The 15,072-nt window shown below is 43.3% G+C and overlaps 11 non-coding genes across 11 annotated transcripts; all 11 read right to left on the reverse strand.

The window, feature by feature from the left end:
• Positions 1 to 1,394: 1,394 nt before the first annotated feature.
• LOC118960981 lies at positions 1,395 to 1,536 on the reverse strand. Its single transcript, XR_005048849.1, has one exon. It is a non-coding gene; the product is annotated as a U4 spliceosomal RNA (small nuclear RNA).
• A 1,398-nt stretch (positions 1,537 to 2,934) lies between these two features.
• On the reverse strand, positions 2,935 to 3,076 carry LOC118960999. The gene has a single exon (XR_005048867.1). It is a non-coding gene; the product is annotated as a U4 spliceosomal RNA (small nuclear RNA).
• A 1,130-nt stretch (positions 3,077 to 4,206) lies between these two features.
• Positions 4,207 to 4,348, reverse strand: LOC118960995. Its single transcript, XR_005048863.1, has one exon. It is a non-coding gene; the product is annotated as a U4 spliceosomal RNA (small nuclear RNA).
• A 1,132-nt stretch (positions 4,349 to 5,480) lies between these two features.
• Positions 5,481 to 5,622, reverse strand: LOC118960982. The gene has a single exon (XR_005048850.1). It is a non-coding gene; the product is annotated as a U4 spliceosomal RNA (small nuclear RNA).
• A 1,130-nt stretch (positions 5,623 to 6,752) lies between these two features.
• Positions 6,753 to 6,894, reverse strand: LOC118960996. The gene has a single exon (XR_005048864.1). It is a non-coding gene; the product is annotated as a U4 spliceosomal RNA (small nuclear RNA).
• Positions 6,895 to 8,024: 1,130 nt separating this feature from the next.
• Positions 8,025 to 8,166, reverse strand: LOC118960997. The gene has a single exon (XR_005048865.1). It is a non-coding gene; the product is annotated as a U4 spliceosomal RNA (small nuclear RNA).
• Positions 8,167 to 9,295: 1,129 nt separating this feature from the next.
• LOC118960983 lies at positions 9,296 to 9,437 on the reverse strand. Its single transcript, XR_005048851.1, has one exon. It is a non-coding gene; the product is annotated as a U4 spliceosomal RNA (small nuclear RNA).
• Positions 9,438 to 10,568: 1,131 nt separating this feature from the next.
• Positions 10,569 to 10,711, reverse strand: LOC118961004. The gene has a single exon (XR_005048872.1). It is a non-coding gene; the product is annotated as a U4 spliceosomal RNA (small nuclear RNA).
• A 1,128-nt stretch (positions 10,712 to 11,839) lies between these two features.
• Positions 11,840 to 11,981, reverse strand: LOC118960984. Its single transcript, XR_005048852.1, has one exon. It is a non-coding gene; the product is annotated as a U4 spliceosomal RNA (small nuclear RNA).
• Positions 11,982 to 13,111: 1,130 nt separating this feature from the next.
• On the reverse strand, positions 13,112 to 13,252 carry LOC118961005. Its single transcript, XR_005048873.1, has one exon. It is a non-coding gene; the product is annotated as a U4 spliceosomal RNA (small nuclear RNA).
• Positions 13,253 to 14,382: 1,130 nt separating this feature from the next.
• LOC118961011 lies at positions 14,383 to 14,522 on the reverse strand. The gene has a single exon (XR_005048879.1). It is a non-coding gene; the product is annotated as a U4 spliceosomal RNA (small nuclear RNA).
• Positions 14,523 to 15,072: the final 550 nt, after the last annotated feature.

The raw sequence follows: 15,072 nt of genomic DNA on the forward strand, positions 1-15,072 counted from the left end.
ATATATTACAGCTACTCAAACTGTTTACAGTGTTTTGCACAGCTTCTCCTTTAACGGTAACATTGTGTTTTAACATTGCAATGTCTAGCAGTTCGCCCCCTACCTACCACTTTGGTGGATTCTTGATGACATGTCATTCATGGCAAGGTGGGGTACTTATTCAATAGATGTTACCTTTTTCCAGTAGTAAAAAAAACAATATCGAGAGCAAAGCATTTTGGGTAATCTGCACCACTGGCTCAGCTGCAATGGGTCGCAAACCCAAAACCTTTTCAACTCAACCTTGCCACCGCTGCCTCTAGTGGAAGTGTATAACGTGGCTAAGGGTACCTTACTTCTTGCAAGAATTAGAGGCAGTGTGGGGGCAAAACTGGAATTGTGGACCAATACCACCTGTTGCTGAACCTATTCTCCCCAAGACTACTTCTGACTATATTTCATGTCGTTCCAATGTAAAGTTTTGGGTTAAGTTGTCACCCAACAATAACCACTCCTCGGATGGACCTCATAGGCTATGATAATGCCACTGCGATAGAATATCAGAAATCTGCTATTCAAACTGCTTGCAGTATCTCGCACAGCTTCTCGGCAAACTGTATTATTTTTTGTTACATTGGTATGTCTAGCAGTTCGCCCCCTACCCACCTGTTGCTGAACCTATTCTCCCCAAGACTACTTCTGACTATATTTCATGTCGTTCCAATGTAAAGTTTTGGGTTAAGTTGTCACCCAACAATAACCACTCCTCGGATGGACCTCATAGGCTATGATAATGCCACTGCGATAGAATATCAGAAATCTGCTATTCAAACTGCTTGCAGTATCTCGCACAGCTTCTCGGCAAACTGTATTATTTTTTGTTACATTGGTATGTCTAGCAGTTCGCCCCCTACCTAAAATAGAATATAGCACACTGGTGGATTCTCGATTACATGTAATTAATGGCAAGGTGGGGTACTTGTTCAATAGATGTTCCCTTTTTTCCTGGACAAAACCAATATCGAGAGCAAGGCACTTTGGGTAATCAGCACCGCTGGCTCAGCTGCAATGGTGGACGAACCCAAAACCTTTTCATGTAAATCTTGCCATAGCTGCCTCTAGAGGAGGCAAGACAAAGTGGGTCAAGTGGCTTTGGGTAACATACTACTTGCAACAATTCGAGGCAGTGTGGGGGCAAAGCTGAAACTGTGGGCCCAAACCGCTGTTGCTGAGTTCATTCTCCCGAACCCTACTTCTGACACAGCATATACTACTGACAACTTTTTTCTGTTTCTACCTAGTTGCAAGATAATGTTCAACTGTCAGCTGAAGCATCAAAAAGGTTATATAATAAATGAGCTGGATGCAGCCCATGTTTGGTCTTGTCACTATCTTCTCTTTCACATGTATAGCAGTCTCACATGAGACTATCAAAAATTGCCAAGGCTGACTATGTTTCAAGTCATCCCAAGCGGGGTATTGGGTTAAGTTTTCAACCAGCAATAATCACGCCTCAGATGGACTTCATAGGCTATGATATCGCCTCTGCGAAAGAATGATATATTACAGCTACTCAAACTGTTTACAGTGTTTTGCACAGCTTCTCCTTTAACGGTAACATTGTGTTTTAACATTGCAATGTCTAGCAGTTCGCCCCCTACCTACCACTTTGGTGGATTCTTGATGACATGTCATTCATGGCAAGGTGGGGGTACTTATTCAATAGATGTTACCTTTTTCCAGTAGTAAAAAAAACAATATCGAGAGCAAAGCATTTTGGGTAATCTGCACCACTGGCTCAGCTGCAATGGGTCGCAAACCCAAAACCTTTTCAACTCAACCTTGCCACCGCTGCCTCTAGTGGAAGTGTATAACGTGGCTAAGGGTACCTTACTTCTTGCAAGAATTAGAGGCAGTGTGGGGGCAAAACTGGAATTGTGGACCAATACCACCTGTTGCTGAACCTATTCTCCCCAAGACTACTTCTGACTATATTTCATGTCGTTCCAATGTAAAGTTTTGGGTTAAGTTGTCACCCAACAATAACCACTCCTCGGATGGACCTCATAGGCTATGATAATGCCACTGCGATAGAATATCAGAAATCTGCTATTCAAACTGCTTGCAGTATCTCGCACAGCTTCTCGGCAAACTGTATTATTTTTTGTTACATTGGTATGTCTAGCAGTTCGCCCCCTACCCACCTGTTGCTGAACCTATTCTCCCAAGACTACTTCTGACTATATTTCATGTCGTTCCAATGTAAAGTTTTGGGTTAAGTTGTCACCCAACAATAACCACTCCTCGGATGGACCTCATAGGCTATGATAATGCCACTGCGATAGAATATCAGAAATCTGCTATTCAAACTGCTTGCAGTATCTCGCACAGCTTCTCGGCAAACTGTATTATTTTTTGTTACATTGGTATGTCTAGCAGTTCGCCCCCTACCTAAAATAGAATATAGCAACACTGGTGGATTCTCGATTACATGTAATTAATGGCAAGGTGGGGTACTTGTTCAATAGATGTTCCCTTTTTTCCTGGACAAAACCAATATCGAGAGCAAGGCACTTTGGGTAATCAGCACCGCTGGCTCAGCTGCAATGGGGGACGAACCCAAAACCTTTTCATGTAAATCTTGCCATAGCTGCCTCTAGAGGAGGCAAGACAAAGTGGGTCAAGTGGCTTTGGGTAACATACTACTTGCAACAATTCGAGGCAGTGTGGGGGCAAAGCTGAAAACTGTGGGCCCAAACCCGCTGTTGCTGAGTTCATTCTCCCGAACCCTACTTCTGACACAGCATATACTACTGACACCTTTTTTCTGTTTCTACCTAGTTGCAAGATAATGTTCAACTGTCAGCTGAAGCATCAAAAAGGTTATATAATAAATGAGCTGGATGCAGCCCATGTTTGGTCTTGTCACTATCTTCTCTTTCACATGTATAGCAGTCTCACATGAGACTATCAAAAATTGCCAAGGCTGACTATGTTTCAAGTCATCCCAAGCGGGGTATTGGGTTAAGTTTTCAACCAGCAATAATCACGCCTCAGATGGACTTCATAGGCTATGATTTCGCCTCTGCGAAAGAATGATATATTACAGCTACTCAAACTGTTTACAGTGTTTTGCACAGCTTCTCCTTTAACGGTAACATTGTGTTTTAACATTGCAATGTCCAGCAGTTCGCCCCCTACCTACCACTTTGGTGGATTCTTGATGACATGTCATTCATGGCAAGGTGGGGTACTTATTCAATAGATGTTACCTTTTTCCAGTAGTAAAAAAAACAATATCGAGAGCAAAGCATTTTGGGTAATCTGCACCACTGGCTCAGCTGCAATGGGTCGCAAACCCAAAACCTTTTCAACTCAACCTTGCCACCGCTGCCTCTAGTGGAAGTGTATAACGTGGCTAAGGGTACCTTACTTCTTGCAAGAATTAGAGGCAGTGTGGGGGCAAAACTGGAATTGTGGACCAATACCACCTGTTGCTGAACCTATTCTCCCCAAGACTACTTCTGACTATATTTCATGTCGTTCCAATGTAAAGTTTTGGGTTAAGTTGTCACCCAACAATAACCACTCCTCGGATGGACCTCATAGGCTATGATAATGCCACTGCGATAGAATATCAGAAATCTGCTATTCAAACTGCTTGCAGTATCTCGCACAGCTTCTCGGCAAACTGTATTATTTTTTGTTACATTGGTATGTCTAGCAGTTCGCCCCCTACCTAACACTGGTGGATTCTCGATTACATGTAATTAATGGCAAGGTGGGGTACTTGTTCAATAGATGTTCCCTTTTTTCCTGGACAAAACCAATATCGAGAGCAAAGCACTTTGGGTAATCAGCACCGCTGGCTCAGCTGCAATGGGGGACGAACCCAAAACCTTTTCATGTAAATCTTGCCATAGCTGCCTCTAGAGGAGGCAAGACAAAGTGGGTCAAGTGGCTTTGGGTAACATACTACTTGCAACAATTCGAGGCAGTGTGGGGGCAAAGCTGAAACTGTGGGCCCAAACCCGCTGTTGCTGAGTTCATTCTCCCGAACCCTACTTCTGACACAGCATATACTACTGACACCTTTTTTCTGTTTCTACCTAGTTGCAAGATAATGTTCAACTGTCAGCTGAAGCATCAAAAAGGTTATATAATAAATGAGCTGGATGCAGCCCATGTTTGGTCTTGTCACTATCTTCTCTTTCACATGTATAGCAGTCTCACATGAGACTATCAAAAATTGCCAAGGCTGACTATGTTTCAAGTCATCCCAAGCGGGGTATTGGGTTAAGTTTTCAACCAGCAATAATCACGCCTCAGATGGACTTCATAGGCTATGATATCGCCTCTGCGAAAGAACAACATATTACAGCTACTCAAACTGTTTACAGTGTTTTGCACAGCTTCTCCTTTAACGGTAACATTGTGTTTTAACATTGCAATGTCTAGCAGTTCGCCCCCTACCTACCACTTTGGTGGATTCTTGATGACATGTCATTCATGGCAAGGTGGGGTACTTATTCAATAGATGTTACCTTTTTCCAGTAGTAAAAAAACAATATCGAGAGCAAAGCATTTTGGGTAATCTGCACCACTGGCTCAGCTGCAATGGGTCGCAAACCCAAAACCTTTTCAACTCAACCTTGCCACCGCTGCCTCTAGTGGAAGTGTATAACGTGGCTAAGGGTACCTTACTTCTTGCAAGAATTAGAGGCAGTGTGGGGGCAAAACTGGAATTGTGGACCAATACCACCTGTTGCTGAACCTATTCTCCCCAAGACTACTTCTGACTATATTTCATGTCGTTCCAATGTAAAGTTTTGGGTTAAGTTGTCACCCAACAATAACCACTCCTCGGATGGACCTCATAGGCTATGATAATGCCACTGCGATAGAATATCAGAAATCTGCTATTCAAACTGCTTGCAGTATCTCGCACAGCTTCTCGGCAAACTGTATTATTTTTTGTTACATTGTATGTCTAGCAGTTCGCCCCCTACCTAACACTGGTGGATTCTCGATTACATGTAATTAATGGCAAGGTGGGGTACTTGTTCAATAGATGTTCCCTTTTTTCCTGGACAAAACCAATATCGAGAGCAAAGCACTTTGGGTAATCAGCACCGCTGGCTCAGCTGCAATGGGGGACGAACCCAAAACCTTTTCATGTAAATCTTGCCATAGCTGCCTCTAGAGGAGGCAAGACAAAGTGGGTCAAGTGGCTTTGGGTAACATACTACTTGCAACAATTCGAGGCAGTGTGGGGGCAAAGCTGAAACTGTGGGCCCAAACCCGCTGTTGCTGAGTTCATTCTCCCGAACCCTACTTCTGACACAGCATATACTACTGACAACTTTTTTCTGTTTCTACCTAGTTGCAAGATAATGTTCAACTGTCTGTCAGCTGAAGCATCAAAAAGGTTATATAATAAATGAGCTGGATGCAGCCCATGTTTGGTCTTGTCACTATCTTCTCTTTCACATGTATAGCAGTCTCACATGAGACTATCAAAAATTGCCAAGGCTGACTATGTTTCAAGTCATCCCAAGCGGGGTATTGGGTTAAGTTTTCAACCAGCAATAATCACGCCTCAGATGGACTTCATAGGCTATGATATCGCCTCTGCGAAAGAATGATATATTACAGCTACTCAAACTGTTTACAGTGTTTTGCACAGCTTCTCCTTTAACGGTAACATTGTGTTTTAACATTGCAATGTCTAGCAGTTCGCCCCCTACCTACCACTTTGGTGGATTCTTGATGACATGTCATTCATGGCAAGGTGGGGTACTTATTCAATAGATGTTACCTTTTTCCAGTAGTAAAAAAAACAATATCGAGAGCAAAGCATTTTGGGTAATCTGCACCACTGGCTCAGCTGCAATAGGTCGCAAACCCAAAACCTTTTCAACTCAACCTTGCCACCGCTGCCTCTAGTGGAAGTGTATAACGTGGCTAAGGGTACCTTACTTCTTGCAAGAATTAGAGGCAGTGTGGGGGCAAAACTGGAATTGTGGACCAATACCACCTGTTGCTGAACCTATTCTCCCCAAGACTACTTCTGACTATATTTCATGTCGTTCCAATGTAAAGTTTTGGGTTAAGTTGTCACCCAACAATAACCACTCCTCGGATGGACCTCATAGGCTATGATAATGCCACTGCGATAGAATATCAGAAATCTGCTATTCAAACTGCTTGCAGTATCTCGCACAGCTTCTCGGCAAACTGTATTATTTTTTGTTACATTGGTATGTCTAGCAGTTCGCCCCCTACCTAACACTGGTGGATTCTCGATTACATGTAATTAATGGCAAGGTGGGGTACTTGTTCAATAGATGTTCCCTTTTTTCCTGGACAAAACCAATATCGAGAGCAAAGCACTTTGGTAATCAGCACCGCTGGCTCAGCTGCAATGGGGGACGAACCCAAAACCTTTTCATGTAAATCTTGCCATAGCTGCCTCTAGAGGAGGCAAGACAAAGTGGGTCAAGTGGCTTTGGGTAAACATACTACTTGCAACAATTCGAGGCAGTGTGGGGGCAAAGCTGAAACTGTGGGCCCAAACCCGCTGTTGCTGAGTTCATTCTCCCGAACCCTACTTCTGACACAGCATATACTACTGACACCTTTTTTCTGTTTCTACCTAGTTGCAAGATAATGTTCAACTGTCAGCTGAAGCATCAAAAAGGTTATATAATAAATGAGCTGGATGCAGCCCATGTTTGGTCTTGTCACTATCTTCTCTTTCACATGATTAGCAGTCTCACATGAGACTATCAAAAATTGCCAAGGCTGACTATGTTTCAAGTCATCCCAAGCGGGGTATTGGGTTAAGTTTTCAACCAGCAATAATCACGCCTCAGATGGACTTCATAGGCTATGATATCGCCTCTGCGAAAGAACAACATATTACAGCTACTCAAACTGTTTACAGTGTTTTGCACAGCTTCTCCTTTAACGGTAACATTGTGTTTTAACATTGCAATGTCTAGCAGTTCGCCCCCTACCTACCACTTTGGTGGATTCTTGATGACATGTCATTCATGGCAAGGTGGGGTACTTATTCAATAGATGTTACCTTTTTCCAGTAGTAAAAAAAACAATATCGAGAGCAAAGCATTTTGGGTAATCTGCACCACTGGCTCAGCTGCAATAGGTCGCAAACCCAAAACCTTTTCAACTCAACCTTGCCACCGCTGCCTCTAGTGGAAGTGTATAACGTGGCTAAGGGTACCTTACTTCTTGCAAGAATTAGAGGCAGTGTGGGGGCAAAACTGGAATTGTGGACCAATACCACCTGTTGCTGAACCTATTCTCCCCAAGACTACTTCTGACTATATTTCATGTCGTTCCAATGTAAAGTTTTGGGTTAAGTTGTCACCCAACAATAACCACTCCTCGGATGGACCTCATAGGCTATGATAATGCCACTGCGATAGAATATCAGAAATCTGCTATTCAAACTGCTTGCAGTATCTCGCACAGCTTCTCGGCAAACTGTATTATTTTTTGTTACATTGGTATGTCTAGCAGTTCGCCCCCTACCTAACACTGGTGGATTCTCGATTACATGTAATTAATGGCAAGGTGGGGTACTTGTTCAATAGATGTTCCCTTTTTTCCTGGACAAAAACCAATATCGAGAGCAAAGCACTTTGGGTAATCAGCACCGCTGGCTCAGCTGCAATGGGGGACGAACCCAAAACCTTTTCATGTAAATCTTGCCATAGCTGCCTCTAGAGGAGGCAAGACAAAGTGGGTCAAGTGGCTTTGGGTAACATACTACTTGCAACAATTCGAGGCAGTGTGGGGGCAAAGCTGAAACTGTGGGCCCAAACCCGCTGTTGCTGAGTTCATTCTCCCGAACCCTACTTCTGACACAGCATATACTACTGACACCTTTTTTCTGTTTCTACCTAGTTGCAAGATAATGTTCAACTGTCAGCTGAAGCATCAAAAAGGTTATATAATAAATGAGCTGGATGCAGCCATGTTTGGTCTTGTCACTATCTTCTCTTTCACATGATTAGCAGTCTCACATGAGACTATCAAAAATTGCCAAGGCTGACTATGTTTCAAGTCATCCCAAGCGGGGTATTGGGTTAAGTTTTCAACCAGCAATAATCACGCCTCAGATGGACTTCATAGGCTATGATATCGCCTCTGCGAAAGAACAACATATTACAGCTACTCAAACTGTTTACAGTGTTTTGCACAGCTTCTCCTTTAACGGTAACATTGTGTTTTAACATTGCAATGTCTAGCAGTTCGCCCCCTACCTACCACTTTGGTGGATTCTTGATGACATGTCATTCATGGCAAGGTGGGGTACTTATTCAATAGATGTTACCTTTTTCCAGTAGTAAAAAAAACAATATCGAGAGCAAAGCATTTTGGGTAATCTGCACCACTGGCTCAGCTGCAATGGGTCGCAAACCCAAACCTTTTCAACTCAACCTTGCCACCGCTGCCTCTAGTGGAAGTGTATAACGTGGCTAAGGGTACCTTACTTCTTGCAAGAATTAGAGGCAGTGTGGGGGCAAAACTGGAATTGTGGACCAATACCACCTGTTGCTGAACCTATTCTCCCCAAGACTACTTCTGACTATATTTCATGTCGTTCCAATGTAAAGTTTTGGGTTAAGTTGTCACCCAACAATAACCACTCCTCGGATGGACCTCATAGGCTATGATAATGCCACTGCGATAGAATATCAGAAATCTGCTATTCAAACTGCTTGCAGTATCTCGCACAGCTTCTCGGCAAACTGTATTATTTTTTTGTTACATTGGTATGTCTAGCAGTTCGCCCCCTACCTAACACTGGTGGATTCTCGATTACATGTAATTAATGGCAAGGTGGGGTACTTGTTCAATAGATGTTCCCTTTTTTCCTGGACAAAACCAATATCGAGAGCAAAGCACTTTGGGTAATCAGCACCGCTGGCTCAGCTGCAATGGGGGACGAACCCAAAACCTTTTCATGTAAATCTTGCCATAGCTGCCTCTAGAGGAGGCAAGACAAAGTGGGTCAAGTGGCTTTGGGTAACATACTACTTGCAACAATTCGAGGCAGTGTGGGGGCAAAGCTGAAACTGTGGGCCCAACCCGCTGTTGCTGAGTTCATTCTCCCGAACCCTACTTCTGACACAGCATATACTACTGACAACTTTTTTCTGTTTCTACCTAGTTGCAAGATAATGTTCAACTGTCAGCTGAAGCATCAAAAAGGTTATATAATAAATGAGCTGGATGCAGCCCATGTTTGGTCTTGTCACTATCTTCTCTTTCACATGTATAGCAGTCTCACATGAGACTATCAAAAATTGCCAAGGCTGACTATGTTTCAAGTCATCCCAAGCGGGGTATTGGGTTAAGTTTTCAACCAGCAATAATCACGCCTCAGATGGACTTCATAGGCTATGATATCGCCTCTGCGAAAGAATGATATATTACAGCTACTCAAACTGTTTACAGTGTTTTGCACAGCTTCTCCTTTAACGGTAACATTGTGTTTTAACATTGCAATGTCTAGCAGTTCGCCCCCTACCTACCACTTTGGTGGATTCTTGATGACATGTCATTCATGGCAAGGTGGGGTACTTATTCAATAGATGTTACCTTTTTCCAGTAGTAAAAAAAACAATATCGAGAGCAAAGCATTTTGGGTAATCTGCACCACTGGCTCAGCTGCAATGGGTCGCAAACCCAAAACCTTTTCAACTCAACCTTGCCACCGCTGCCTCTAGTGGAAGTGTATAACGTGGCTAAGGGTACCTTACTTCTTGCAAGAATTAGAGGCAGTGTGGGGGCAAAACTGGAATTGTGGACCAATACCACCTGTTGCTGAACCTATTCTCCCCAAGACTACTTCTGACTATATTTCATGTCGTTCCAATGTAAAGTTTTGGGTTAAGTTGTCACCCAACAATAACCACTCCTCGGATGGACCTCATAGGCTATGATAATGCCACTGCGATAGAATATCAGAAATCTGCTATTCAAACTGCTTGCAGTATCTCGCACAGCTTCTCGGCAAACTGTATTATTTTTTGTTACATTGGTATGTCTAGCAGTTCGCCCCCTACCTAACACTGGTGGATTCTCGATTACATGTAATTAATGGCAAGGTGGGGTACTTGTTCAATAGATGTTCCCTTTTTTTCCTGGACAAAACCAATATCGAGAGCAAAGCACTTTGGGTAATCAGCACCGCTGGCTCAGCTGCAATGGGGGACGAACCCAAAACCTTTTCATGTAAATCTTGCCATAGCTGCCTCTAGAGGAGGCAAGACAAAGTGGGTCAAGTGGCTTTGGGTAACATACTACTTGCAACAATTCGAGGCAGTGTGGGGGCAAAGCTGAAACTGTGGGCCCAAACCCGCTGTTGCTGAGTTCATTCTCCCGAACCCTACTTCTGACACAGCATATACTACTGACAACTTTTTTCTGTTTCTACCTAGTTGCAAGATAATGTTCAACTGTCAGCTGAAGCATCAAAAAGGTTATATAATAAATGAGCTGGATGCAGCCCATGTTTGGTCTTGTCACTATCTTCTCTTTCACATGTATAGCAGTCTCACATGAGACTATCAAAAAATTGCCAAGGCTGACTATGTTTCAAGTCATCCCAAGCGGGGTATTGGGTTAAGTTTTCAACCAGCAATAATCACGCCTCAGATGGACTTCATAGGCTATGATATCGCCTCTGCGAAAGAATGATATATTACAGCTACTCAAACTGTTTACAGTGTTTTGCACAGCTTCTCCTTTAACGGTAACATTGTGTTTTAACATTGCAATGTCTAGCAGTTCGCCCCCTACCTACCACTTTGGTGGATTCTTGATGACATGTCATTCATGGCAAGGTGGGGTACTTATTCAATAGATGTTACCTTTTTCCAGTAGTAAAAAAACAATATCGAGAGCAAAGCATTTTGGGTAATCTGCACCACTGGCTCAGCTGCAATGGGTCGCAAACCCAAAACCTTTTCAACTCAACCTTGCCACCGCTGCCTCTAGTGGAAGTGTATAACGTGGCTAAGGGTACCTTACTTCTTGCAAGAATTAGAGGCAGTGTGGGGGCAAAACTGGAATTGTGGACCAATACCACCTGTTGCTGAACCTATTCTCCCCAAGACTACTTCTGACTATATTTCATGTCGTTCCAATGTAAAGTTTTGGGTTAAGTTGTCACCCAACAATAACCACTCCTCGGATGGACCTCATAGGCTATGATAATGCCACTGCGATAGAATATCAGAAATCTGCTATTCAAACTGCTTGCAGTATCTCGCACAGCTTCTCGGCAAACTGTATTATTTTTTGTTACATTGGTATGTCTAGCAGTTCGCCCCCTACCTAACACTGGTGGATTCTCGATTACATGTAATTAATGGCAAGGTGGGGTACTTGTTCAATAGATGTTCCCTTTTTCCTGGACAAAACCAATATCGAGAGCAAAGCACTTTGGGTAATCAGCACCGCTGGCTCAGCTGCAATGGGGGACGAACCCAAAACCTTTTCATGTAAATCTTGCCATAGCTGCCTCTAGAGGAGGCAAGACAAAGTGGGTCAAGTGGCTTTGGGTAACATACTACTTGCAACAATTCGAGGCAGTGTGGGGGCAAAGCTGAAACTGTGGGCCCAAACCCGCTGTTGCTGAGTTCATTCTCCCGAACCCTACTTCTGACACAGCATATACTACTGACAACTTTTTTCTGTTTCTACCTAGTTGCAAGATAATGTTCAACTGTCAGCTGAAGCATCAAAAAGGTTATATAATAAATGAGCTGGATGCAGCCCATGTTTGGTCTTGTCACTATCTTCTCTTTCACATGTATAGCAGTCTCACATGAGACTATCAAAAATTGCCAAGGCTGACTATGTTTCAAGTCATCCCAAGCGGGGTATTGGGTTAAGTTTTCAACCAGCAATAATCACGCCTCAGATGGACTTCATAGGCTATGATATCGCCTCTGCGAAAGAATGATATATTACAGCTACTCAAACTGTTTACAGTGTTTTGCACAGCTTCTCCTTTAACGGTAACATTGTGTTTTAACATTGCAATGTCTAGCAGTTCGCCCCCTACCTACCACTTTGGTGGATTCTTGATGACATGTCATTCATGGCAAGGTGGGGTACTTATTCAATAGATGTTACCTTTTTCCAGTAGTAAAAAAAACAATATCGAGAGCAAAGCATTTTGGGTAATCTGCACCACTGGCTCAGCTGCAATGGGTCGCAAACCCAAAACCTTTTCAACTCAACTTGCCACCGCTGCCTCTAGTGGAAGTGTATAACGTGGCTAAGGGTACCTTACTTCTTGCAAGAATTAGAGGCAGTGTGGGGGCAAAACTGGAATTGTGGACCAATACCACCTGTTGCTGAACCTATTCTCCCCAAGACTACTTCTGACTATATTTCATGTCGTTCCAATGTAAAGTTTTGGGTTAAGTTGTCACCCAACAATAACCACTCCTCGGATGGACCTCATAGGCTATGATAATGCCACTGCGATAGAATATCAGAAATCTGCTATTCAAACTGCTTGCAGTATCTCGCACAGCTTCTCGGCAAACTGTATTATTTTTTTGTTACATTGGTATGTCTAGCAGTTCGCCCCCTACCTAACACTGGTGGATTCTCGATTACATGTAATTAATGGCAAGGTGGGGTACTTGTTCAATAGATGTTCCCTTTTTTCCTGGACAAAACCAATATCGAGAGCAAAGCACTTTGGGTAATCAGCACCGCTGGCTCAGCTGCAATGGGGGACGAACCCAAAACCTTTTCATGTAAATCTTGCCATAGCTGCCTCTAGAGGAGGCAAGACAAAGTGGGTCAAGTGGCTTTGGGTAACATACTACTTGCAACAATTCGAGGCAGTGTGGGGGCAAAGCTGAAACTGTGGGCCCAAACCCGCTGTTGCTGAGTTCATTCTCCCGAACCCTACTTCTGACACAGCATATACTACTGACACCTTTTTTCTGTTTCTACCTAGTTGCAAGATAATGTTCAACTGTCAGCTGAAGCATCAAAAAGGTTATATAATAAATGAGCTGGATGCAGCCCATGTTTGGTCTTGTCACTATCTTCTCTTTCACATGATTAGCAGTCTCACATGAGACTATCAAAATTGCCAAGGCTGACTATGTTTCAAGTCATCCCAAGCGGGGTATTGGGTTAAGTTTTCAACCAGCAATAATCACGCCTCAGATGGACTTCATAGGCTATGATATCGCCTCTGCGAAAGAATGATATATTACAGCTACTCAAACTGTTTACAGTGTTTTTGCACAGCTTCTCCTTTAACGGTAACATTGTGTTTTAACATTGCAATGTCTAGCAGTTCGCCCCCTACCTACCACTTTGGTGGATTCTTGATGACATGTCATTCATGGCAAGGTGGGGTACTTATTCAATAGATGTTACCTTTTCCAGTAGTAAAAAAAACAATATCGAGAGCAAAGCATTTTGGGTAATCTGCACCACTGGCTCAGCTGCAATGGGTCGCAAACCCAAACCTTTTCAACTCAACCTTGCCACCGCTGCCTCTAGTGGAAGTGTATAACGTGGCTAAGGGTACCTTACTTCTTGCAAGAATTAGAGGCAGTGTGGGGGCAAAACTGGAATTGTGGACCAATACCACCTGTTGCTGAACCTATTCTCCCCAAGACTACTTCTGACTATATTTCATGTCGTTCCAATGTAAAGTTTTGGGTTAAGTTGTCACCCAACAATAACCACTCCTCGGATGGACCTCATAGGCTATGATAATGCCACTGCGATAGAATATCAGAAATCTGCTATTCAAACTGCTTGCAGTATCTCGCACAGCTTCTCGGCAAACTGTATTATTTTTTGTTACATTGGTATGTCTAGCAGTTCGCCCCCTACCTAACACTGGTGGATTCTCGATTACATGTAATTAATGGCAAGGTGGGGTACTTGTTCAATAGATGTTCCCTTTTTTCTGGACAAAACCAATATCGAGAGCAAAGCACTTTGGGTAATCAGCACCGCTGGCTCAGCTGCAATGGGGGACGAACCCAAAACCTTTTCATGTAAATCTTGCCATAGCTGCCTCTAGAGGAGGCAAGACAAAGTGGGTCAAGTGGCTTTGGGTAACATACTACTTGCAACAATTCGAGGCAGTGTGGGGGCAAAGCTGAAACTGTGGGCCCAAACCCGCTGTTGCTGAGTTCATTCTCCCGAACCCTACTTCTGACACAGCATATACTACTGACACCTTTTTTCTGTTTCTACCTAGTTGCAAGATAATGTTCAACTGTCAGCTGAAGCATCAAAAAGGTTATATAATAAATGAAGCTGGATGCAGCCCATGTTTGGTCTTGTCACTATCTTCTCTTTCACATGTATAGCAGTCTCACATGAGCTATCAAAACTGCCAAGGCTGACTATGTTTCAAGTCATCCCAAGCGGGGTATTGGGTTAAGTTTTTCAACCAGCAATAATCACGCCTCAGATGGACTTCATAGGCTATGATATCGCCTCTGCGAAAGAACGACATATTACAGCTACTCAAACTGTTTACAGTGTTTTGCACAGCTTCTCCTTTAACGGTAACATTGTGTGTTAACATTGCAATGTCTAGCAGTTCGCCCCCTACCTACCACTTTGGTGGATTCTTGATGACATGTCATTCATGGCAAGGTGGGGTACTTATTCAATAGATGTTACCTTCTTTTCCAGTAGTAAAAAAAACAATATCGAGAGCAAAGCATTTTGGGTAATCTGCACCACTGGCTCAGCTGCAATGGGTCGCAAACCAAAACCTTTTCAACTCAACCTTGCCACCGCTGCCTCTAGTGGAAGTGTATAACGTGGCTAAGGGTACCTTACTTCTTGCAAGAATTAGAGGCAGTGTGGGGGCAAAACTGGAATTGTGGACCAATACCACCTGTGCTGAACCTATTCTCCCAAGACTACTTCTGACTATATTCATGTCGTTCCAATGTAAAGTTTGGGTTAAGTTGTCACCCAACAATAACCACTCCTCGGATGGACCTCATAGGCTATGATAATGCCACTGCGATAGAATATCAGAAATCTGCT

Source organism: Oncorhynchus mykiss, unplaced genomic scaffold, assembly GCF_013265735.2.
Source record: "Oncorhynchus mykiss isolate Arlee unplaced genomic scaffold, USDA_OmykA_1.1 un_scaffold_648, whole genome shotgun sequence".
Taxonomy (NCBI): Eukaryota; Metazoa; Chordata; class Actinopteri; order Salmoniformes; family Salmonidae; genus Oncorhynchus; species Oncorhynchus mykiss.